Here is a 25,035-nt window from a genome sequence, read left to right on the forward strand (position 1 = left end):
TCCCTTTCTCCCCTGCCCTCATATTTTTAAAATGAGATGATTTTGAAGCCTAGAAAATTGTCTATTTTTGTTTAGATTTTCAAGTGTGCTGGCATAAAATGGTTCACAGGTTTCTTTTATGACTTTAAGACTTCGGCTATATTAGTAATTATTTGTAATTTTGTCCCCCTTTTCTTTCTCTAAATGTTGCTTATTTGAGCCTAAGCGTTTTATTCCAAACTTTATGCAGTATCTCACTTTCAGCTTCTCCCCTGAAGGCTCCAGGCCACCTCTCTTGCCCCACGCCAAAACGAACGCCACAGCCCCAGCGTTCCCCATCTGACCAGACTGATCCCTCTGGTTTTAAAATCCCTCTTCATGCCCATCTGGCTGAGTGTCAATCTACGAACCAGGAGTACCAATCAATGATTCTCTCATCATTGATGTTTCTCGCTCTCCCTCTCCCTTCCCCTCTGAAATCAATAAAAAAATTTTTTTAAAAAGTTCTCTTTTCACTTCTACCCTCTGGGAATTTCCCTTTCTTACCTTTCCTGCCAACTTTTTAAAAAATTGAGATATAATCCACATACCATAAAATTTACCCTTTCAACTGTACAATTCAGTGGGTTTTATTATATTCACAGAGTTGTGTTAGGCACCACCACAGCCTGATTTCAGAACATTTTCATCAACCCCAGAAGAAAGCCCACATTATGCAGTCACTCCTCATTGCCTGCCCCCTCAGTCCCTGCCAACCACCAACTCCTTCCTGGTTCTATGACTTTGCTTATTCTGGACACATACCACATAAATGGAATCATTTGGCCTGTTGTGTCTGGTTTCTTTCTTTGCATGTGTTCAAAGCTCATCCATGCAGTAGCATGTATCAGCACTTCATTCCTTTTTACTGCCAAATAATATTCCATTAATATATCCTATTCTATTTGTCCATTCATCAGCTGATGGACATCTGGGCTGTTTCTATTCTTTGGCTATTATAAATAACTAGAGGCCCGGTGCACGAAATTCGTGCACGGGGGAGGGGGATGTCCCTCAGCCCAGCCTGCACCCTCTCTAATCTGGGACCCCTCAAGGGATGTCCAACTGCCCGTTTAAGCCTAAATGGGCAGTCGAACATCCCTCTCACAATCCAGGACTGCTGGCTCCCAACTGCTCGCCTGCCTGCCTTCCTGATTGCCCCTAACCGCTTCTGCCTGCCAGCCTGATCACCCCCTAACCATGGCCCTGCCAGCCTGTTTGCCCCTAACTGCCCTCCCCTGCAGGCCTGGTCACCCCTAACTGCCCTCCCCTGCAGGCCTGGTCACCCCTAACTGCTCTCCCCTGCAGGCCTGGTCCCCCCCAACTGCTCTCCCCTGCAGGCCTGGTCCCCCCCAACTGCTCTCCCCTGCAGGCCTGGGTCCCTCCCAACTGTCTTTCCCTGCAGGCCTGGTCGCCCCCAACTTTCCTCCTCTGCTGGCTTGGTCACCCCTAACTGCCCTCCCCTGCAGGCTTGATCGCCCCCAACTGCCCTCCCTTGCAGGCCTGGTCCCTCCCAACTGCCCTCCCCTGATAGCCTGATCGCCCACAACTGCCCTCCCTTGCAGGCCTGTTCCCTCCCAACTGCCCTTCCTTGCTGGCCATCTTGTGTCCACATGGGGGCAGGATCTTTGACCACATGGGGGCAGCCATCTTGTGTGTTGGAGTGATGGTCAATCTGCATATTACTCTTTTATTAGATAGGATAGAGGCCTGGTGCACGGGTGGGGGCCAGCTGGTTTGCCCTGAAGGGTGTCCCAGATCAGGGTGGGGGTTCCCTTGGGGCGTGAGGCAGCCTGGGTGAGGGGCCTGTGGTGGTTTGCAGGCTGGACACACCCCCCGGTGACCCAAGCGGAGGCCCTGGTATCTGGGGTTTATTTATCTTCTACAATTGAAACTTTGTAGCCTGGAGTGGAGCCAAGCCTTCTGCTTGCTCCGTGGCGGCAGCCATTTCTGTTGGGATTTATGTATCTTCTATCATTGAAACTTTGTAGCCTTGAGTGGAGGCCTACGCCGGCAAGGGCAGGCGGAAAGCTTGGCTTCCTCCATCGCCGGGGAAACCCAAGCCTCCCTCCTGCTCTCTGTGGCCGTAGCCATCTTGGTTGGGTTTATTTGCATATTCGCTCCTGATTGGCTGGTGGGTGTGGCTTGTGGGTGTAGCGAAGTGATGGTTAATTTGCATATTACTCTTTTATTAGATAGGATGCTGCTATGAACACTCATGTATAAGTTTTTGTGTGGATATATCTTTTAAATTCCAAGAGTAAAATCAGTGGGTCATATGGTAATGCTATGTTTAAATTTTTTTTTTAAATATATTTTATTGATTTTTTACAGAGAGGAAGGGAGAGGGATAGAGAGTTAGAAACATCGATGAGAGAGAAACATCGATCAGCTGCCTCCTGCACACCTCCCACTGGAGATGTGCCCGCAACCAAGGTACATGCCCTTGACCGGAATCGAACCCGGGACCCTTCAGTCCGCAGGCTGATGCTCTATCCACTGAGCCAAACCGGTTTCGGCCTATGTTTAAATTTTTAAAAAACTTCCAGACTGTTTTCCAAATGGCTGTACCATTTTTACATCCCCATCAGCAATATATGAGGGTTCCAATTTCTCCACCTCCTCACCAACACTTGCTGTTGTCTGCCTTTTCTATGTTAGCCATCCCAGGTAGTACAACGTGTTATCTAATTGTGGTATTAATCTGCATTTCCCTAACGACGAATAATGCTGAGCATCTTTTCATACCCTTATTGGTCATTTGTACATCTTCTCTGAAGAAAAAAATCTAGTCACAGCTTTTGTCCATTTTAAAAGTAGATTTTTTATCTTTTTATTGTTGTGTTGGAGGAGTTCTTTAAATGTATTCTGGACACAAGTCCCTTATCAGTTCTATGACTTGCAAATATTTCCTCTTTCTTATATTAAACCTTATATTTTGTTAGTATTTCTATGTGTTTCTAGTATAAAGAAGGGTCGCACTAGTTCATCCCACCCTCCTATTAGAATTGGAAATCTACATATGGTTTTATAACCTCATTTTTCACTTAACAACAACATATCATAAACATCTTTCCACGACAATTCAGGGAGTGTTTGCAGCTTCAGCCTCCGGTGACTTGGGCTGGCTTACACATCCGCCAATGCGTGAGCAGGGCTGACTGCCCTGCACAGCAGCCTCCGGTACTGATCTGTGGCTTGATGGGTAATAAAGGCTGAATCAGTATTAAAAGGAGAGACTGCATCAGGCCAACTAATAATCCTATGAGGTAAAATATTATATACACTTTGCTGAACAAAACATTTACAGGGAAACAGGACAGTGTTTTTGTCCTCAGGCACGAAGATGTCGATATCCGCTCCCTCGGATTTAGAACCGAAGAGCTAAGTCATCCGCGGCCCTGACATCTGTAAACAATACGAGAACAGCGTCGGCAATGGACCAGCTTCTATTGATATTTCACAGACACTAAATTAAATGGGATAACACATCCAGGAAGGAAAGTCTTTGGGGATCAGAAAAGCTCTATGAACGCAATCTACAGAACCCCTTGAGCTTTATGAGTTCTGTTTCCTGATACACAGGACTGCAAACACCAAATTTGATCAGTCTCTGCAAAACTGCTCCTCCCTAAGCCTTCTGGGCTCAGTGAACGGACCCTCCATCCACCCACTACTAAAGCCGGACCCGGGGCATTTTCTGGGTCTGGTCTCTCCTTGCACATCATGGTCAATCCATGCTCTATACATTGTATCTTCCAAATATAAAGTACCTGGCATTCATTCACTTGTCTCCATCTTTGCTTTGCCCTCACCCACCCCTAGTCCAACCCGGCCTCATCTCTCCTGAGACCAGGGAAACAGCCTTTTTCTAAACTTCTTTAAACTTCTTCCTTTTCCCCAATATCTTCTTTTTTTTTAAAAAAATATATTTTATTGATATTTTACAGAGAGGAAGGGAGAGGGATAGAGAGCTAGAAACATCGATGAGAGAGAAACATCGATCAGCTGCCTCCTGCACACCTCCCACTGGGGATGTGCCCGCAACCAAGGTACATGCCCTTGACCGGAATCGAACCCGGGACCCTTCAGTCCGCAGGCCGACGCTCTATCCACTGAGCCAAACCGGTTTCGGCCCCCAATCTCTTCTTTAAACTACAGCAAGAAAGTCCTTTCAAGTACGAAAATATGATTGGATCACCCACCTGCTTAACATGCTTTACAGATTCCAGCTTTTCCCCCCAAGATAAAACAGGAGCCCACATGGCCTGTGTGCCCCCAAACGCACCCCCTCCTCTAATGGTGCGTGAACCACACAGCCTGTTCCATTTCTCATTGATCTTTGAAAAGGCCATGTCTTTTTTTTCTTTGAGGTTTTCCTACATATTCTCTCTTCTTGAAAGCTAGCCTAAGTCCATTCACCCTCCTCCATTTCTCCACAAAAGGCCTTCCCGTGTGGCCGGTCATCCGCACAGGCAGCCCTGGGCAGCCCACCACTGTGATGACTGGCCTCCTGAGAGGTTTTACAGATGGAAATTATACACCCTTGTCCATTTTTCCTAACGGTGCTGTTAGATTAGAAACACGGCAGCTTACCTTCTCCTTCCTCCTGCCCTGGATCTAAATACCTGGAAAATATGAGAAGCTTCTGCATTCCAGTTTTACTTTTCATAAATTCCTTCGGTGGTGTTTCCCAGAGTGCGGCATGTGGACCACAGCTGATGGACCAGATGAATGTGAGTGGTGCAGGACTAAACATTTTTTATATTAAGTTATGTTTTGGTTTTAATACGTATTAGGAAAAAATTTAACAAACGTAGTTAGCCTGATATTTCATAGATGTAAATGCTTAGAGTTAGTCGAAATGCTATTTAATATTTTTAAGTGAGATGTTTAAGAGGAAAATATTACGTAAATAGCAACAAAGTTGATACATGCATTTGGCAAAATTTTTGAAAGTGGTTGCCTACAGACTCACAATGAGAGAGAGGTGTGTTCAATAGGCAGAGCCCATCAGACAGTTTCTTAAATGGCAAAGGATGTGGAAACTTCTAGAGACGGTTCCATAAAACGAGACAACTTGGCATAATCCCATATGGAGAGATTTTCTTCTCGGGCACTAAGGTCTCCCCCACTGGGAAGTACAGCTGCCAGTGATATGGGTGGGCAAACTTTTTGACTCGAGGGCCACAATGGGTTCTTAAACTGGACCGGAGGGCCGGAACAAAAGCAAGGATGGAGTGTTTGTGTGAACTAATATAAATTCAAAGTAAAGGAGTGGAGGGGAGAGCAAGAGAACCCTCCGCTCTTTCGGCTCCGCGGGCCGGATAGAACAGCCGAATGGGCCGGATCCGGCCCGCGGGCCGCAGTTTGCCCATGGCTGTCTAGAGGCTGCTAGAAGCTTGCTAAGACTGAAGCTTAGACAGACTAATCTTCCTACAGTTCACTATGTAGCTACAGGAGTACTATTTCATATCCTATTACCCTCAATTAACATGCATTCAGAGTCCACTAGAGGGCAGCCCTGCACTTAGAAATGGGGGGGAGGGGAAAGATGATCACTTAGCAATCAGACTGTGTCATCTATTGGGCCGTGATGACTAGAACAATCAGAATGAATAACAAGACACTCTGAAATCTCTCAGTAAGGCTTCAGTTTCTCAGCCTTTCTTTAATCATGGGATGTGGCCTTACCTCATAACAACAGTTAATACTAGCTCTTGAATGCCTGTTTTTAAGTCTTTTTTCACTTTACAGATAAGAAAGCCTGTTGTCAGCTGGAGAACCAGCTGGTGGACAGGTAGCTGTGAAAAAGTGAGCACGAGAGAGAGCAGAGCCCAAAGAACAGGGCCTCTTGTGTATGTGACTTATTGCAGGCGTGCTCTTGAACTAAGGGGAGAAAGAGAAACAGAATAGAAAAGAGGGAGGAGGCGAGCAGAGATGTGGTCTGATCCCTAGGGGAGCTCTGAGCATGGGTCGTACTGCAGAGCAGGTCCCACCCTGAGGAAAGAGGGTGGCCTTTGTACCCCTGTATTATTAGTCAGTCCCGTAGTGGGAAGCCACTCCACTCCGACCCAAAGAGGGTGTAATCTCTAGGGAGAAAAATTCTCCTGACCTGGGAGCAGCTGGGAGCCATCGGCAGTCAAGACTTGGAGACCCTGGGCTGTGGGTGTCCTGGACAAGTAAAGGGGACTTGGGCAGGCCACTGCAGCACCCGCTACTAAGCATCTTGTCCATGGGTATTGCTGGTAGGGATCAGAGCAAAGGTTTTAATGTGAAAGACGTTCTTATGATTGCCTTAGGTTTGTAGTTATCACCCATGTTCTTATTTATAAAATATGGAAGTACGATAAAATCAATGAACTAGGGAAAGAAAAGAGATTTGAAAAAACCAGGAACCAAATATAACCAGAATGAGGCATCGGCTCTAACTCTAATGCCAGTTCAAGGCCAGCCTCAACACGTGGATGCATCTCCAAAACACAAATCCGATTCCTAGCAAACACCAGAGAGTAACGTTGACTTTACTGAGAGCTTGGTGCGGAAGTGGAGGTGTGAGTTACGTGGCACATCATGCTGAAAAACTTCCTTTTATCCACTCCCCTTCAAACATCTCTGCCCTGGCCTGAAAACTCGTGTCCCCGGTCTGTCTAGGCTGGCCCTGGACTGCCTCAGAACCACCTACTATTTTACAAACACATCCTTGGGATGGGGGAGCGGGAGCCAGGGGGTGTTTAGTTCATCTGCTGCACAAATATACTGACCAGAAGAGATACTTTATTTTTTTTATTTTAATAGATTTTTAAATCGATCTTTAGAGGGAAAGAGAGAGAAACATTGATGTGAGAGAAAACATTGACTGGTTGCCTCCTGCACACCCCGTACTGGGGATCAAGCCTGCAACCCGAGCATGTGCCCTGAATTGAACTGACAGCTCTTTAGTGCGCCGGACAACACCCAACCAACTGAGCCACTGCGGCCAGGGCCAGAAAAGGTACCTGAATGCTTTCACTGAGCATCAAAGCTCTCTCCCAGCTACCTAAAAACCACAGCAGAAGAGGAAAAAGGGTATATTTATGGAATTTTCAGTTTCACAAAGAAGGAAGTTCACCATTTTCTCACAACAGGTAACATTTCCTAGAACCCAATTCTACATTAAATTTCTCATGTGGAGCCTCTATTGGGTAATCCAGTGACATAAAGGTTCACGTTGTCAAATGCTCTGTAGAGACGGCATCCCCATACACGTCTCTCTTAGAGCTCTAGTTCTTTCTGTCCCTGCCCTTATCACAATGTGTAATGAATGACATTACATATCTATTCATTTGTTTGCTTGTGCATTGTCTCCATTAGGGCTCCGGGAGGGCAGGGGCTGGTGTGGGTGACTCACCACTGCGTGCCCGGCCCTCCCGCAGGGCCCAGTCACAGGCTGTCGGCTGGTTTTGAATAAATAAGTAGAATAGTTGGTCAAGCAGTTTTAGGAGCTAAAATCAGCAGGGCCAAAATAGTCTAGCATAACAATCAAAACCGAATAATGTGTGTGAAGAACATTTATAATCAGTAACCCCCCACTACTCAAAATTTAGGGTTAAAAATTAGTTTATACGGCAAAGAGGTACAAATAGGCACACATATGCCTGCTATCCCAAGGAGAGAGTTTTGACCCAGGAAACTACAGCTACCCTGTGTTTTGTTTTAGGTTTTCTTTCTTCTGCGGCAGTGCTATTTCACCTTTTCCCGACGATGTCTAATTCAGCGCCCTGTACCCCGCACAGGCAGGGGTTAAAAGCAAATGGAGCCAGGCCCACCTTTCCAAATATCAGAAACCTGTATTTCAGGTTTATATTCAGCAGTGGTATTTGGTTATGGATTAAGCCTGGTCAAAAGGAAAACTTCAAAAAGATGTCTGAAGGAATGAGTTTCTATGATTGCCTTAGGTTTTAAATATTTCTAAAATTTGATTAAACACTTAATACCCATTTATCCCCCAAATACAATTCAAAAGCCTCCGATGGCACCTAGAAAAAAAACAACCATTCATCATCATAATAGATGCTTTTCTATATTATTCTAGACAACTCCAGCTTACGGGAAATGAAGTTGACATTATCTTCTTATCTATGAGCTTGACATTACTGGGGAAATAATGTTGAGGATGATAAAGTTTGCCGACTCACCCTAAGATATTTTTGTCTCAGAAACCAGATTCCATTTTCAGGGCAAACTAAGCCTGGTAATTAGGATCATGATTCAGGCAACAAGAGAAAAAAAAATGAATACAAAGCAGACACTAGACACCATCCTTTAAAATATGTTTAAGAGTGATAATATTTACTGGTTAGTTTTTCCTAGTAGATATTTTATAATGCTGAAATTGCTAAAGTTGTTACCAAAATATTTTGTATCATTCCCAAGAGACTTGGCAGGCTTCTGGAACACAATGCTTAGCAATTATTGTTGTTTTGCACAATCAAGGCCATTGAGTATTTGTAAATAATGTTTAAACGAAGTTGTAAGTGGTTCCTTTGGCAATGAAGCTGGCAATTCCACTAACAAAAATGTTAAGCAATAGTAGGGGCTCAAACCTGTCTACAGGAGCCCAATTTCTTTTTTTTTTTTTTTTAATAAATTTTTATTGTTCAGATTATTACAGGTGTTCCTCTTTTTTTCCCCCATAGCCCCCCTCCACCTGATTCCCCACCCCACCCCACCCCATGTCCTTACCCCCCGCCACTGTCTTCATCAATAGGTGTAAGATTTTTGTCCAATCTCTTCCCGCACCCCTCACACTCCCATCCCCCTGAGAATTGTCAGTTCACTCCCTTTCTATGTCCCTGATTATCTTATATTCACCAGTCCATTCTGTTCTTCAGATTTTTTATTCACTTGATTTTAAGATTCACTTGTTGGTAGGTATGTATTTGATGTCATTTTGTTGTTCATAATTTTTATCTTTACCTTTTTCTTCTTCTTCCTCTTCTTAAAGAATACCCTTCAGCATTTCATGTAATCCTGGTTTGGTGGTGATGAACTCCTTTAGTTTTTTCTTGTCTGTGAAGCTCTTTATCTGACCTTCAACTCTGAATGATAGCTTTGCTGGGTAGAGTAATCTTGGTTGTAGGTTCTTGCTATTCATCACTTTGAATATTTCTTGCCACTCCCATCTGGCCTGCATAGTTTCTGTTGAGAAATCAGCTGACAGTCGTATGGGTCCTCCCTTGTAGGTAACTAACCGTTTTTCTCTTGCTGCTTTCAAGATTCTCTCTTTGTCTTTTGCCCTTGGCATTTTAATTATGATGTGTCTTGGTGTGGTCCTCTTTGGATTCCTCTTGTACGGGGTTCTGTGTGCTTCCTGGTCTTGTAAGTCTATTTCTTTCACCAGGTAGGGGAAGTTTTCTGTCATTATTTCTTCTAATAGATTTTCAATATTTTGCTCTCTCTCTTCTTCTGGCACCCCAAAAATTCGGATGTTGGTACACTTAAAGTTGTCCCAGAGGCTCCTTACATTATCTTCATATTTTTGGATTCTTTTTTCTTTTAATTTTTCTGGTTGGGTGTTTTTTGTTTCCTCATATTTCAGATCTTTGGTTTGATTCTTGGGATCCTTTGATCTACAGTTGAATTTCTGTATATTCTTTATTTCAGACAGTGTATGCTTAATTTCTGACTGGTCCTTTTCCATTTTTTTGGCATTCTCATTAAGGTCCTTGAAGGTCTCACTAAGCTCCTTGGAGGTCTCATCAAGTTTCTCGGCGGTTTTTAGAAGATTCTTGAGTAACCTTATAAATGTGGTTCTGAACTCTATGTCGTCCAATAGTTTGCTTTCCTCCATTTCTTTCATTCGTGACATGTTTCTTTGTCTCCGCATTTTGCTGCTTCCCTGTGTTGATGGAGTGGCTTTGTGTGGTAGGTGACTTATAGGGGCCAGTAGCTCAGCCTCCCCAATCACCTGAGGTGGACGCTCTTGGTACACCCCTTTGTGGGCTGAGTACAAAGTCTTGGTGTAGTTAAGCCTTGATTGCTGTTGGTACACTGGGAGGAATTGACCTCCAGGCCAATTGGCTGTGAGGACCCGCTGTGTCTATAATGGAAGAACTGCTGCGCTGGAGACACGCTTATAGTGCAGGACTTGTTTCAGTGGGGCTTTGGTGCTCACTGAGTCTGCCTCTTGAATGTGTCACTTATGAATGTGAGGAGTTGAAATCTGGTGTCACACTGACCACTAGGTACACTGGCTTCTGGATCTCCAATGGGGTGCAGGTCAGCTACTGTCTGAGGCCATCCAGCAGGAGCTACAGCAAGAACTACAGTTTTCTTTTCTTTGCTTGGGGTTTGGAGGTTTTGGAGCTGTCTGACCTGGGCTGCAAGTTTGCTAGGTTAAGCTGCGATAGGGCAGGCCATTCATATGCTAAAGCCGCTGCTTGGAGCTTGGGTGGGTTTTAAGGTTGTGCAGGGTGGGGTCTCAGGGTGTCACTAGGCTAGGGCGTGGCAAACAGTGATGGCTGCCAGTTAGCCGGTTCTGTGTCTCCGACTGTGTCCCCACGTCCCATGCCCCAGCGCAGTAAATCATTATTCCTGCGCGCAGCCCTGCAAGCAAGCACTCTCACTTTCCGACCCGATTGCAGACAGTCCAGCTTCTCCCCGTAGGAGTTTGGGTCTCCCGCGTCTCCCCAGAAACTGGAGTTCGGAGTAATCGGGAGCTTATCTCCCTTCAGGTTGAAAAAAGCAGCGCTCCCAGTCGCCCGCCGCCAGCCCGATTCGCACGCCTCTGTACCTCAGCTTTTCAGCGCTTGTGCACGTCTCACTGCTCTTTTCTCTTTCCTTCTAGTTGTAGAACTTCCACTCAGCCAGCTTTCCCGTGGTTCTGGGTGATAGACGTTTTGTCTTTTAGTTGTAGTTTTGAAATTGTTGTGCGAGGCAGCAGTTTAGGTGTTTACCTATGCCGCCATCTTGGATCCTCTCAGGAGCCCAATTTCTTATCCCACATAAACATAGATGGTGCCACCAACAGACATGGCTGTTGCTGCCAACACAGATCATGAATGGATGGTAGACCCACGAACTCTTGTTAAACTCTCAGGCACTGAGTCTATTAGGTTTTCTTGGATAAGCTTATCCACCCACTACTCTCTACAGAATCAATTACTTCCTCCTTGTTCTGTATACATCTCTACTAAATAGCGCTCTAACATTATGTCATTCTTTTTTTTTAAATATACTTTTTTTTTTTTTTATTTCAGAGAGGAAGGGAGAGGGAAAGTGAGATAGAAACATTAATGAGAGAGAATCACTGATAAGCTGCCTCCTGCACGTTCCCTGCTGGGGATCGAGCCTGCATCCTGGGCATGTGCCCCCTGCAACCCGGGCTTGTGCCCTCGACCGGAATCGAACCCGGGACCCTTCAGTCCGCGGTCTAACACTCTATCCACTGAGCCAAATCAGCTAGGGCACGTCTGTCATTCTGTTGAGCACTTTACATGCACCGTTTAATGCCCTCGGAAGACAGATCTTGACCCTAATTTAAGATGAGGAAATTAAGGCATACTACACCATATCATAACCACGGGTTTGCAGGTCCACTTCTCCTTCTAGTATTTTGAGTTTTTTGAAACCATGTTTTGTTTATCTTTGCATTCTCCAACCCAACTGGTTCCGTTTTAGTCAACCTACACTGATTTCCTGAGCTCCTCCTGTGTGTCAAAAGCCCCCCACCCTGGCCCATGGCTACCACACAGCGGGCCCTCCATGTACATGTGCTGTTGTGTCCTAACCTCCAATGTGAAATTAGTCCTTCGATGTATGTCTTTAAGTAACATATGCCCCGAAATTGGAAGACATTTGTCAGATAAAACTGTCACTTCGGGAACTTGGCCGTGTTTCCCATCTAGCAGCCAGGCTGATGATGCAAATGTCTCAAAACATCTCAAAGGAAGGATCACAGCGTTATTCCCAGACGGACTCTCTGCACCAAGACCCCTACCACATGGACCGTGAGTAAGGCCGGAGGCAGCATATCCTTTGGCTAAAGAACCAGATTTCAATAACCTCCCTTGATTCGCTATGTAATGGAACTGAGTGCCAAAACAGAACTCGGAAAGGTGAAGAGTGAAAGGAGGAAAAAGTAATAGGTACCAAGTAATAAAGAGAAGGATTGAGATGGGAAACAGGTGTGAAAGGATCCCAGCCAGCAAAGATCTAAGAGACAAACCTACACGGGGCAGGAAGGCCAGATGGAACAGGTAAGGAGGCGGCCCAGATAAGGAAGCCTACTGTATCCAGCAGCCCTTTGGGGGAAATGAAAAAAAAAAAAAAGATTTTGATCTCAAAGACTCTTTTTTCTATCTTCAACCATGAGCCAATTTCAAACGGAGAGAGTAATTCTGATCATGTTTGGTGAAGGAAGAAAGATTTCTCGAGAGCCCAGAAAAGCCATACCATATGTCAAGTGTTAATGTAAAGCCAAATTCTAGAGCACTTACAGATCTTGGGGATAAACGCGCAAGACAAGAGAACTGGGTGGCTCAACACGTGCGGGTGAAATGTGAAATAATGTCCCAAAGAGACGTTGCTGTTGAAATAGAAAAGCGAATTGGAAGTCCAGCCGCGACAAGGTGAACTAGAATAATAAGGGTCACACGAACAACTGAGTACAGACCCACAGACATCCATGAGATAAGGTCAGAGGGCGCCCCAGGTCCCACAGGCCTTGGCAGTCCTTTTCAGAGAACCGGCTCTTCTGAGTCACGTGGGAGGCCGGAGAGTTGGAACAAAGAAGAACATTGTAGTGTATGCTCTGTAATGGATGCGATTGGTGCTGCACCCAGGGCCCCTCCCAACTCCATGCTCTCATTCTCTCAATTGGTGCCCTCCTTCCCTGGGAAATTGGTCTTACAAAAGCCCTCCCACCCCCCACCCATGGCCATGCACACCCTCACCCCCAGGTCAATGTCTGACTTGCACAGGGTTGGGGAGACTATAAAAGGCCAGCCCCTCACCTTAAGGTGGGACAACTCTTGTGCACCTCATGATCCAGAGCTCCCAATGGGATCAGACTGAAACTTGGTCCAGCTGAGACCTCACTCTTCCCTGCCTCAGCCTCACTTGGACACACCACTGCTCCCAAGAGCACTCCCCACCAAACCATCGGCATCTGAATCCCTGCCTCAGGCTCTGCTGCTAGAAAACTCAGCCTAGCCTGGCCGGTGTTGCTCAGTGGTTGAGCATTGACCTAGGAACCAGGAGGTCACGGTTCGATTCCCAGTCAGGGCACAGGCCCGGGTTGTGGGCTCAGTCCCCAGTGGGGGGTGTGCAGGAGGCAGCTGATTCATGATTCTCTCTCATCATGGATGTTTCTATCTCTCTCCCTCTCTCCCTTCCTCTCTGAAATCAATAAAAATATATATTTTTTTAAAAAAGAAAACTCATCCTAAGCAGCATTAAGACCCTTCTCCTTCATCACCTGTGCCACAGTTGTAATTGTACACTTCCTTCTGTGAGGCTCTGATTTCTGCCTCCCCACCAGAGTGTGAATCTCTGGGCACCCCTTCGTTTCCCCAGCACCAACCACAGCCACCCGCATCCCCTGAATACTTGAAACAGATCTTGTAAAAATCTTTTCACCACTGATGTTACTTTTCCCGGCGAAAGTATCATGTGGATACTCATTAAGGGCGACGAAGTATTTCTGTGGTGGCTGTGTTCATATGAAAATCTAATCAGCCCTGACCGGTTTGGCTCAGTGGATAGAGCGTCGGCCTGCGGACTGAAGGGTCCCAGGTTCGATTCCGGTCAAGGGCATGTACCTGGGTTGCGGGCACATCCCCAGTAGGGGGGTGTGCAAGAGGCAGCTGATCGATGTTTCTCTCTCATCGATGTTTCTAACTCTCTGTCCCTCTCCCTTCCTCTCTGTAAAAAATCAATAAAATATATTTAAAAAAAAGAAAAAAGAAAAAAGAAAATCTAATCAGATGCCAATATACTTGCCATTTAAAAGTCACCTATTAAACACCATGAAATCCTCCTCCGGCAGAATGCGTGACCGAAGGTTGTCCACCTGAGCGGATTCGGCAAGCGGGCTGCTTCGTTTTAATAACACTGCAAATCCCCAGAGGGACAAACTCATTAAATATCTGGGTTGCGTGCTCCGCAAAACTCCAGTGTATGAAAAACGCTAGGCCTTGAGCATTCCGTAGTTAATGAGTTTGTTTGCAGTCAGCAGTCAGCACGCACGTACGATGAAGCCACGGGCCACCTCTACGGAGGGCCTCCTCCGCTCCGTGTGTAATTTCCTGGTGATGTCTAGGAAGTCCTGCTCCCAACCAGCCCGTGGCCAGGCTCAGGCCCAATTTCTGGGAAGACGGTTTATGTCCTCACAAGCATATGGCCTTGAGGAATCATCATCCTGGGTGGGGCCTAGTGTCCACAGGTATTTTTACAATGGGAGCGAGACAAGATGCATTTAACCAGGGAGGGGCTGCCACCTCACTCTGCACAGCCCCAAGGCCACCTAATGGCAGGCAGATACAACAGACTTCCGTGGGAGGCATCAGCCAAACGCCACAACGCAGACGCCCCAATGTGTACAGTGCTTATCACTCACTTTTTAAAAAATGTTTTTATTGATTTTTAGAGGAGGAGGAAGGGAGAGGGCTAGAGAGAGAGAAACATCGATGTGAGAGGAAAAGGAGTTTGATACTTTTAAAAGTATATTTATTTCCTTACTAGAGGCCTGGTGCATGAAATTCGTGCGGGGGGGAGGGGAGGTGTGTGTCCCTCAGTTCAGCCTGCACCCACTCCAATCTGGGACCCCTTGAGAGATGTCCAACTGCCCATTTAGGCCCGGTGGGATCAGGCCTAAACAGGAAGTCGGACATCCCTCTCATAATCCAGGACTCTAGGACTGCTGACTCTCAACCACTCGCCTGCCTGCCTGCCTGATTGCCTCTAACCCAGGGGTCCTCAAACTTTTTAAACAGGGGGCCAGTTCACTGTCCCTCAGACCGTTGGAGGGCCAGACTATAGTTTAAAAAAAAAAAGATGAACAAATTCCTATGTGCACTGCGGGCCCAGGATGAGTTGGCTGCTAAGCAGGACAGGCAGCAGCACCCGGCGGGCCGGATAAATGTCCTCGGCAGGCCGCATGTGGCCCGCGGGCCATAGTTTGAGAACGCCTGCCCTAACCGCTTCTGCCTGCCAGCCCGATCACCCCTAACCACTCCCTGCCAATCTGATCGACGCCTAACTGCTCCCCTGCCAGCCCGATTGCCCCCAACTGCCCTCCCCTGCTGGTCCGGTCATCCCTAAGTGCCCTCCCCTACAGGCCTGGTTGTCCCCAACTGCCTTCCCCTGCTGGCCCAGTCACCCCTAACTGCCCTCCCCTGCAGGCCTGGTCGCCCCCAACTGCCCTCCCCTGCTGGTCCGGTCACCCCTAACTGCCCTCCCTTGCCAGCCTGGTCTCCCCCAGCTGCCCTCCCCTGTAGACCTGGTCACCCCCAACAGTCCTCCCCTGCAGGCCTGGTCACCCATAACTGCCCTCCCCTGCAGGCCTGGTTGCCCCTAACTGCCCTCCCCTGCAGGCCTGGTTGCCCCCAATTGCCCTCCCCTGCTGGCCCGGTCACCCCTAACTGCCCTCCCTTGCCAGCCTGGTCGCCCCCAACTGCCCTCCCCTGCAGACTTGGTCACCCCCAACAGCCCTCCCCTGCAGGCCTGTTCGCCCCTAACTGCCCTCCCCTACAGGCCTGGTTGTCCCCAACTGCCTTCCCCTGCTGGCCCAGTCACCCCTAACTGCCCTCCCCTGCAGGCCTGGTTGCCCCCAACTGCCCTCCCCTGCTGGTCCGGTCACCCCTAACTGCCCTCCCTTGCCAGCCTGGTCGCCCCCAACTGCCCTCCCCTGCAGACCTGGTCACCCCCAACTGCCCTCCCCTGCAGGCCTGGGTCCCCCCTCAACTGCCCTCCCCTGCTGGCCCGGTCACCCTTAACTGCCCTCCCTTGCCAGCCTGGTCGCCCCCAACTGCCCTCCCCTGCAGACCTGGTCACCCCCAACTGCCCTCCCCTGCAGGCCTGGGCCCCCCCAACTGCCCTCCCCTGCAGGCCTGGTCGCCCCTAACTGCCCTCCCCTGCAGGCCTGGTCGCCCCCAATTGCCCTCCCCTGCTGGCCCGGTCGCCCCCAATTGCCCTCCCCTGCTGGCCCGGTCACCCCTAACTGCCCTCCCTTGCCAGCCTGGTCGCTCCCAACTGCCCTCCCCTGCAGACTTGGTCACCCCCAACAGCCCTCCCCTGCAGGCCTGGTCGCTCCTAACTGTCCTCCCCTGCAGGCCTGGGCCCCCCCAACTGCCCTCCCCTGCAGGCCTGGTTGCCCCCAACTGCCCTCCCCTGCTGGCCAGGTCACCCCTAACTGCCCTCCCCTGCAGGCCTGGGTCCCCCCCTAACTGTCTTCCCCTGCAGGCCTGGGCTCCCCGCCCCCAACTGTCCTCCCCTGCAGACCTGATCGCCCCCAACTGCCCTCCCTGCAGGCCTGGTCCCTCCCAACTGCCTTCCCCTGCTGACCTGATCGGCCACAACTGCCTTTCCCTGCTGGCCATCTTATGGTGGCCATCTTGTGTCCACATGGGGCCAGCCATCTTTGACCACATGGGGGCAGCCATCTTTGACCACATGGTGGTGGCTATCTTGTGTGTTGGAGTGATGGTCAATTTGCATATTACCTCTTTATTATATAGGATTCTTTTTCCAGCATGATCAGGAAGTCCCAAACGCCAACATTTATGACTTTTTTTTCCTTTTTTTTTTTTTTTTAAATAACATTTATGACTTTTGAAAGCAACTCTGAATCCTATCAGTTAAAGTTTAACTCCATGTGAAAGTCTTTTTGTGTCAGCAGTACTTCAAGAGCACACCCCTCTGCTGATGCGGTGCTATTTTCACCCAATAAGAAAGAAGTTAATACGTGAATCGTTCATTACATGCTGGGAAAGAGAGCGGTACCAAGAATAATCACATCCTCAGTACATTCTGAATAAGAACTAAACTGCCAAAAATTACCACCTCAGCGAAGAAGCCAGTGTTGTTCATAATTATTGCCATCAAGAGAGAAAATTCCAGGGTGAATATCCCTATTTACTCCAAACTGTCTTTGTGAGTCACCAAGTCTTGCTCGTATGAATATAAGATATTATAAGAACTCATTGACGTTCAGCATGTTGCCAACGTTTTGTTGCTAACGGTCCTAGAAAGGAAGATACCTGATCCTGTGCTTTGAGGTGATTAATGCTTAGAAGTAGCAGAGACCTATGGCTGCATTTTTCCTGGCACCTGACTGCTCAGGAGGGTCGCCAATGCCAGTGCTGCTCCGCCCGAGGCAGCGGAAATCATGCATTTGTTAGAATTCCTTGACTGGCTTTATGGTCAACAGATGGCTCATGAGTTATTCATAGGTGTGATAGGATAAACTGTAGCAAAACCTCTGACCCGGTTTTATGCCCAGCCAGGAGCCCCATCCATGCAGACAGCACGGGGTGCCTGTCATAAGGAGGAAGAACTTCTTTCAAAATCAGTATACTTTTTGGGCCGTGTCCCCAGGACCCTGAAGGTGCTGATTGCTTTCTTTCTTTTTTTTAAAATATATTTTATTGATATTTCACAGAGAGGAAGGGAGAGGGATAGAGAGCTAGAAACATCGATGAGAGAGAAACATCGATCAGCTGCCTCCTGCACACCTTCCACTGGGGATGTGCCCGCAACCAAGGTACATGCCCTTGACTGGAATCGAACCTGGGACCTTTCAGTCCACAGGCCGACGCTCTATCCACTGAGCCAAACCGGTTTCGGCCAGATTTCTTTCTTGCAAAGACAACAGATTCCCTTTGAACCTTCTCTGAGATGAATTTGAGAGATGTTTCCATTGGTTTTCTACTTGACTTATAATCTGAATCATCTTATTAATAAAGTGTAACAATCAATACTATCTTCATACACTATTATCTATAGACTATATTATCTGTAAATCCACCCTGGTAATCCTAAATACTATAGAGAAAGAGAAATTACAGATGTGGGCACATTCATTAAATTGCAATGCTATTACCTGCCTAATACAGTTGTTATAAAATCACATCAAATTATAGTAAAAGTGAAGTCAGGCAATGCGCATTAGTCTCAATTTCTCGCCTCTGATCCTAAATCTTTTGGCCATTTTCTCTGCTCTTTACATTTTCCATCATAAGGTAAGTAGGAGGGATATGGCATTCAAACTGGGGTACTTTACTAGTTTTCTTATTTCTCTCCGGCAAGTAGGTAGGAAAACGTGAAAACATAAGTACATGCCCTTTACTGGGAATCAAACCCTTGACCCTTCAGTGTGCGGGCTGACACTCTAACCACTGATCCACACTGGCCAGGGCATGCCTTTCAGTCTTTTTAATCCCAACTAATGGTGGCCGACGGCTATGATGAGAAGTACATATCTCACAGCAGAATAGGAAAAAGGTGCCTTGCTGAAGGAGCTAGTTACAAACCTAGACATGATGCAATTGAACTGAAAGATGCTGTTTGGTGGCCCTCTGACATTAGGTACCTCAACTAGCAATGGAAGGGTGACTTCAAAATCCCAATCTGGAAACATCCAGAGAGTCAGGCCAGGAAGTGAGAGTGTGGTGGCTGATCTTGTTCTGCAAAGCCAGTGCCTCAACCATCCAGATCAAGTATCCAGATTCAACACTTTTCTTCCTTGCTTGAATTCCCAGAACACGGGAGGGAAATGGGCTTTGAATGATAGGAATCTCCAATGACTCTCTCCAGAGGATTAATGCCAGCTGATCTCTTCTTGTTTCTCCACTATTTCCCTTTGCCTAGCTCAGGGTGGGCAAACTTTTTGACTCGAGGGCCACAATGGGTTCTTAAACTGGACCGGAGGGCCGGAACAAAAGCATGGATGGAGTGTTTGTGTGAACTAATATAAATTCAAAGTAAAGGAGCGGAGGGGAGAGCAAGAGAACCGGATAGAACAGCCGGATCCGGCCCGCGGGCCGTAGTTTGCCCAAGGCTGGCCTAGCTCTTCTAGTTGAATTGCAGTGACATCAGTAAGCCACTTCAAATGGTTTCTGAAGATTGAGATAAAATGCATCCAGTAAATATCGTCAGGGAGATGGGGAGTGGGGGCGGGGGGCCTGGGATCCCTGAGTCTCCTGCTACCATTCCTTTCCACGAACATGCACGTCTAACCTCTTGCGCAAAAAAATTCAAGAAGAACTGCCTGGAAAACAAAATGTGTGGGAAACATGAGAATTGATTTCCTTGATTGCAACCCTGGACACAATGTTCTAAGGTGTTTTTTCAGAAGCTAGATTTCCTTCCAGAATTCAGCATGCACAGGTCTGCCAGATAAACATTTTGGACTCAAAGGGTCGTTAGGGAAACGTTTGTAGGTTTAGACTTGAATGAGAAGAGGAAACTGCTGTGGTGGAGAGATTGCAAAGTGCTGTTCCCTTTAGCATGACATTGAAAGCACAGCAACAATCAAAGGGACGCTTCTCCTCGCCATGAGGTTCCTGCCTGCACAGCATACACCTCGTGAAGGGAACGGCCTGCTTTTCAGAAGGGAGATCCAGGGTACAACTTGCTTCCTAAGAAATGCAATTGTGTAAAGCCAGCACTGACGAAGGTGGCTTATGTAAGCTCCTATTTAAGGCCCCGTCTGCCTCTGTCTTGATTCCCTCATTAGCAACCTGTTATGCCTAACCCACCACATGGTGCCCTGGAATACTCCATTCCCGTAAGTTGTAACTTTGCCAAAAGAAACACACAACCCATGTACAGGGGAACGTAGGTTTATAGTTGTATGTGAAACACAGAGTTTACTCCTTTGAGTTAATAAAGTTACTGTAATAATCATTACCTGTATGTCTTTTTCCATATAAATAATTATAAAACTGCTTTTCCCCACCCCTATATGTGGTGCCAATTGCATTAAACGGATATATGAGCGAGTCACGCTAGTAGAACTACAGGTGCACTGCTGTCTTTATATATATTGTTCCTCGGCAAAGCTGTATGAATTTCTAAAAGTTCTGTTTGGTGGATGAGGAAAGGAGAGCAAGTCAACCTTTTGATGCACTACAAATGCTATGATTAGGGAAATAAAGGGAAAAAACCAATCCTATTGTTGTAAGCTAAAACCAGTTTACTGCATGCTATTGTTAAACTCTGCCTCCTCCATTCAAATGAAATACTTTCGTTATTAACCAGGTTCCTGCTTTTTACAAGAGGGTCTCAGGAATGAATGCTCATTGAGAACTGACTCCCACTTCTGGTGTGATGGCTGACTGGGAGGAAGAGAGGGGAGGTGCAGGAAAGAATGGGGGGCAGGAGAGACTGAACTGTGATCATGATGTGGGATTAGTGGGTTTCACGGTTCACTTACTTCTAAGACCCAAACCCACTGACTCTCAGATGTCCCCTGGGCTAGCGCTGGGGACTGGAACGGCAAGTCACTGTCACATCCATTGCTGGTCCCATTTTTGCCATAAATAATGCCAAGACCAAAACAATAGCCTGCCTTGAGACTGGGAATGGGAGGTGTGCGGAGGCACAGAGAACTGACACCTACCTGTTCCAGCTCGGTCCCCTGGACCCAACAGTCCTTTTTTCCTTTCTTTTTTATACCTGGTATCAGTAGTGCTCAGGTCAGCCTGCTCACATTGGTAGACCAAGGAGGACAAAGACACAACTCAAAAAATAAAATAAAATAAAATGTCAAAAACGGTTGTTTTGGGACTCTGGAAATGGAGCAAAGGCATATAGCAAATTGGAAGCATTTATTCAAATAAAACTGTTGAAGCCCAGGTAAGAACAGTGAGGGGGGGGGGTGTATTTTAGCTTGGAGCTACTCACTCTGCCCTCCTCCGCATCACACTCCCCTCTCACAACTGACAGTTGGTAGTTCTACCAGGGCGAGGCAAGCCATGAAAACCTGCATTTTGTTTTGTTTATTTGTTTGTGTTTAATATATGTTTTTATTGATTTCAGAGAGGAAGGGAGAGGGAGACAGAAATATCAATGATGAGAGAGAATCAGTGATAGGCTGCCTCCTGCATGGCCCCTACTGGGGATCAAACCTGCAACCCAGGCATGTGCCTTGACCCGGAATCAAACCCATGACCTCCTGGTTCATATGTCGACACTCAACCACTGAGCCACCCCAGCCAGGCAAAACCTGCAGATTTGCTGTCAAAGGAAGTGCATTAGATTTAGAGCAGAGCACAGAAAAACTTTATGCTTCTGGGCACTGTCAGAAAGAGCAACAATTTCAGAAGCAAAAGAATGGGGAATGACAAAGAGGCTGACATGCTGTTTGGGACAAACAGATCAGCTGACAAGGCAGAGATTACCAGGGGGATCTGGGAACTGATACAGCCACAGTGGGTTGCAATCAACTCCAATATATCCCTGGGGTCTGGAAGACTGTGTTATGTGCAAGGCTGCATGCACACTCAGGAGAGACTGGAAAGGTCCCCAACTCTTCCCATATTCTTGTCAACCAAGAACTCAATATCCAGCAAAACTATCCCTTCAAAAAATGAAGGCAAAATAGACATTCCCAGAAATAAATATTGAGATAATTCATTGCTACCAATTCTTCCCAAACTCATTCAGAAAACAGAGGAGGAAGGAATGGTTCCCAGCTCATTCTACGAGGTCAATATTACCCTGATACCAACACTACCCAAAGAAATAATGATTAAAGAAAACTACTGACCAATATCCCTCAGGAATATAGACACAAAGATCCTTAACGAACTTAACAAACCAAGTCCAGGCACACGTAAAAAGGATTATATACCATGATTAAGTGTGATTTATAACTTCTGAAAATCCACTAATACATTTATGTAGGAAAAGGACAAAAATGTATGATCATATTAATAGATGCAGAAAAAAGATTTCACCAAATCCAATATTTTTTCATGATAAAAGCTCTCAATAAACTAGGAATGGAGAGGAATTTCCTCACAGCATTAGTCATAATAGCCCCATAATCCATGAGTGAATGGATAAACAACATGAGGTACATCTCCCCAGTAGAATGTTATGTAGCAATAAGAGGGAATAAATTAGTTATGCATGATATAACATGGATTAACTAAAAAATAATATGCTGAATGAAAGGATCCACATGCAAAAGACTACATATTGTATGATTCTAGGTATGTGAAATGTCCAGAAAGGGCAAATCTATAGAAACAATAAGCAGATTATTAGTTGCCCAGGGGCTGAGGTGGGAAAAGACAATGAATGCAAATGGTCACTAGGATCTTTGGGGCGTTATGAAAATATTCTCAAACTGGATTGGAGTGATGATTGCACAAATCTATAAATTTACTAGAAATCATTGGATGGCACAATTAAAGTGGGTTAGTTTAGGGCATGTAAATTATATCACCATAGAGATGTTTAAAAGGAAAAATATCACAATGACTGAAAAATGATGAGTTTTTTAAAAACAAGATGATGAAAATCTCCTCCGAGACCATGAAAGAAGTGTTTTCAGTGGAGACAACTTTTGTCTCTACCTTCTAGATCACTCAGGGATGGTCTACAGCAGGGTCCGAAAACTCTGACAGGTGGGCCAAATAAGGGGAGATGTACCTCATGTTGTTTATCCATTCACTCATGGATTATGGGGCTATTATGACTAATGCTGTGAGGAAATTCCTCTCCATTCCTAGTTTATTGAGAGTTTTTATCATGAAAGAATATTGGATTTGGTGAAATCTTTTTTCTGCATCTATTAATATGATCATACATTTTTGTCCTTTTCCTACATAATGCATTAGTGGATTTTCAGAAGTTTTTGTATGGCCCATGAGTAAAGAATGAATTTTACATATTTTAATGGCTGAAAAAAGAACACCCAAGGATATTTCATGACATGAGAAAATTAATGAAATTCTAGGTTGAACGCCCATAAATGAAGTGAACTGAAACACAGCCATGCTCATTTGTTTACATATTGTCTTATGGCTTTTTTTTTGCCAAGAGGCAGAGGTGAGTAGTTGTCATAGAGAAGTCAAGGCCTGAAAAGCCTAAAATATTTACTATAGTCTCCTTTAAAGAAACAGCTTGCTGACCCCTGTTTTAAGTACAGCTTCTCTATTCTGAATACACACTAGATTTACATGGGAGCTTTAAAAAAATATTCTCAACTGAATTCCACCCCCCATCCCCGCCCTGCCTCCCAACTAATTACATGGCAATCTTTGGACAATCCAGTTTTTACAAAGCTCTCTAAGTGATTCTAGTGTTTCACCAGGACTAAGGATCACTGTTCTAGAATCTAGATCATCCATGGAGCTAAGACCAGGGGGCTTGAGTTTTATTTTAATATACTGACATCACATCAAGTTTTGAAAAATGTAGTGCACAAAACAGCTTCAGATCAAGGATCTAACTCTGAATCACTGGCAGATTAAGCGGGCCTATCTGTGACAAAACTAGCTTGTTCTACTGTCTCCCAAAGAGAAGGGACCATATGGCCACTGTCCCTCGGTCAGTGTGGCCCACATACATTGAGTGGATCATAATAACCAGTCTCTCTATGCCAGAGCACTTCCAGAAGGAGGGTTTCCGGTAAGAGCATAAACCTGAAAACAAAAAGGTATAATTGGAAATAACAGAGAATGCCAAGGTTTTTGATGATTCCACTACTTTTACTTGTTTTAGATTTATGTATTATGTAGCCCAGTGTACGCAATAACTGTTGGGAAAATAAGTAAAAGTGGATGACAAACAGCATGCATGGTAGATTAAATATGGCCACTAGTTCTTTGCAGCTCCTCTCATCCAGAGTTGGCATCTACTAGCCTGACCCTGATCCTTTATTTCAACAGTCCTTGCAACGTGTACTCCTACGTCCCTTAAAATCCCGAGACTACAACCCTGCAAAGAAAGACCAAATGCAAAGAGAGACCCACCCAGTCATCGCAGCTGTCCCAGCTGCAACCAGATACAAAAAAATGTAAAAGTCACTGTGATGCTAAAGTGACAGAAACCTTGAAGGTGATCATGCCATCTTGGAATACATAACAGTGAAGAAAGGAAAAACTGGGCATAATCAAATGCAGAAAATGACCTCAAATAAGTACATTTTTCTAAAACATGTGAAAAATATAGGTATTATTAAAAGTTCAAGCCCATCATAGAACACAATTCAAAACAGAATAGAACACACAAGTGAAAATGGTTAATATAATTGAGTGCCTTTGATAAGGAAGCAAAGGGAAGAAATCTTAATAATCAATGTGGTTATTTGGAAAATTATCTAATTCATCCATCCATTAATTCACACAATCATGGAATATCTACCACATGCAAAGAAAGTGCTATGCTATGGTCATCCCTTTAAGGTCATACTTTCAAAAGCACAAATTAAAGATGGAAGAACTCACATTTTTTGGAAAATACATGCTAAAGATAAAAGAACATAAAAAATAAATGGCAGAGCCCTAGCAGGTTTGGCTCAGTGGATAGAGCGTCAGCCTGTGGACTGAAGGCTCCCAGGTTTAATTCTGGTCAAAGGCATATGCCTGGTTTGTGGGCTCAATCCCCAGTAGGGGACGTGCAGGAGGCAGCCAATCAATGATTCTCTCTTATCATTGATGTTTCTCTCTCTCTCCCTCTCCCTTCCTCTCTGAAATCAATAAAAATATATTTAAATAAATAAATAAATGGCAGGGAGCTATAAGAATATTTACAGAAAAGCTCAGAATGAGCTAAGACATTCAAAATAACTTGTGTCTGAAATTATGTTCCGGAGCAATAGAAATAAGAAACAAAGTGATACTGCTAGGGCAGATGGTGTAATGCTAGTTAACAGATGCTAGTGGGAAATTCAGAACTCTTCAACAAATTTTTTTTCTGCCATCTTCTCCACTGAAGAGACTATTTTCCAGTTAAAATAAGAAACTGGAACCCAAGACAAGAGATAAAATTAGTTAAAACAAAAAAGCACACAGGTAGCCTGGT

General features: G+C 45.7%; 1 protein-coding gene across 2 annotated transcripts in view; it reads right to left on the reverse strand.

The window, feature by feature from the left end:
• The window catches only part of MYRIP (myosin VIIA and Rab interacting protein), a 169,588-nt gene that overhangs the window by 100,703 nt on the left and 43,850 nt on the right, over positions 1-25,035 (reverse strand). The gene's annotated exons all lie outside the window — the stretch shown is intronic.

Source organism: Plecotus auritus, assembly GCF_963455305.1.
Source record: "Plecotus auritus genome assembly, chromosome: 6".
Taxonomy (NCBI): domain Eukaryota; kingdom Metazoa; phylum Chordata; class Mammalia; order Chiroptera; family Vespertilionidae; genus Plecotus; species Plecotus auritus.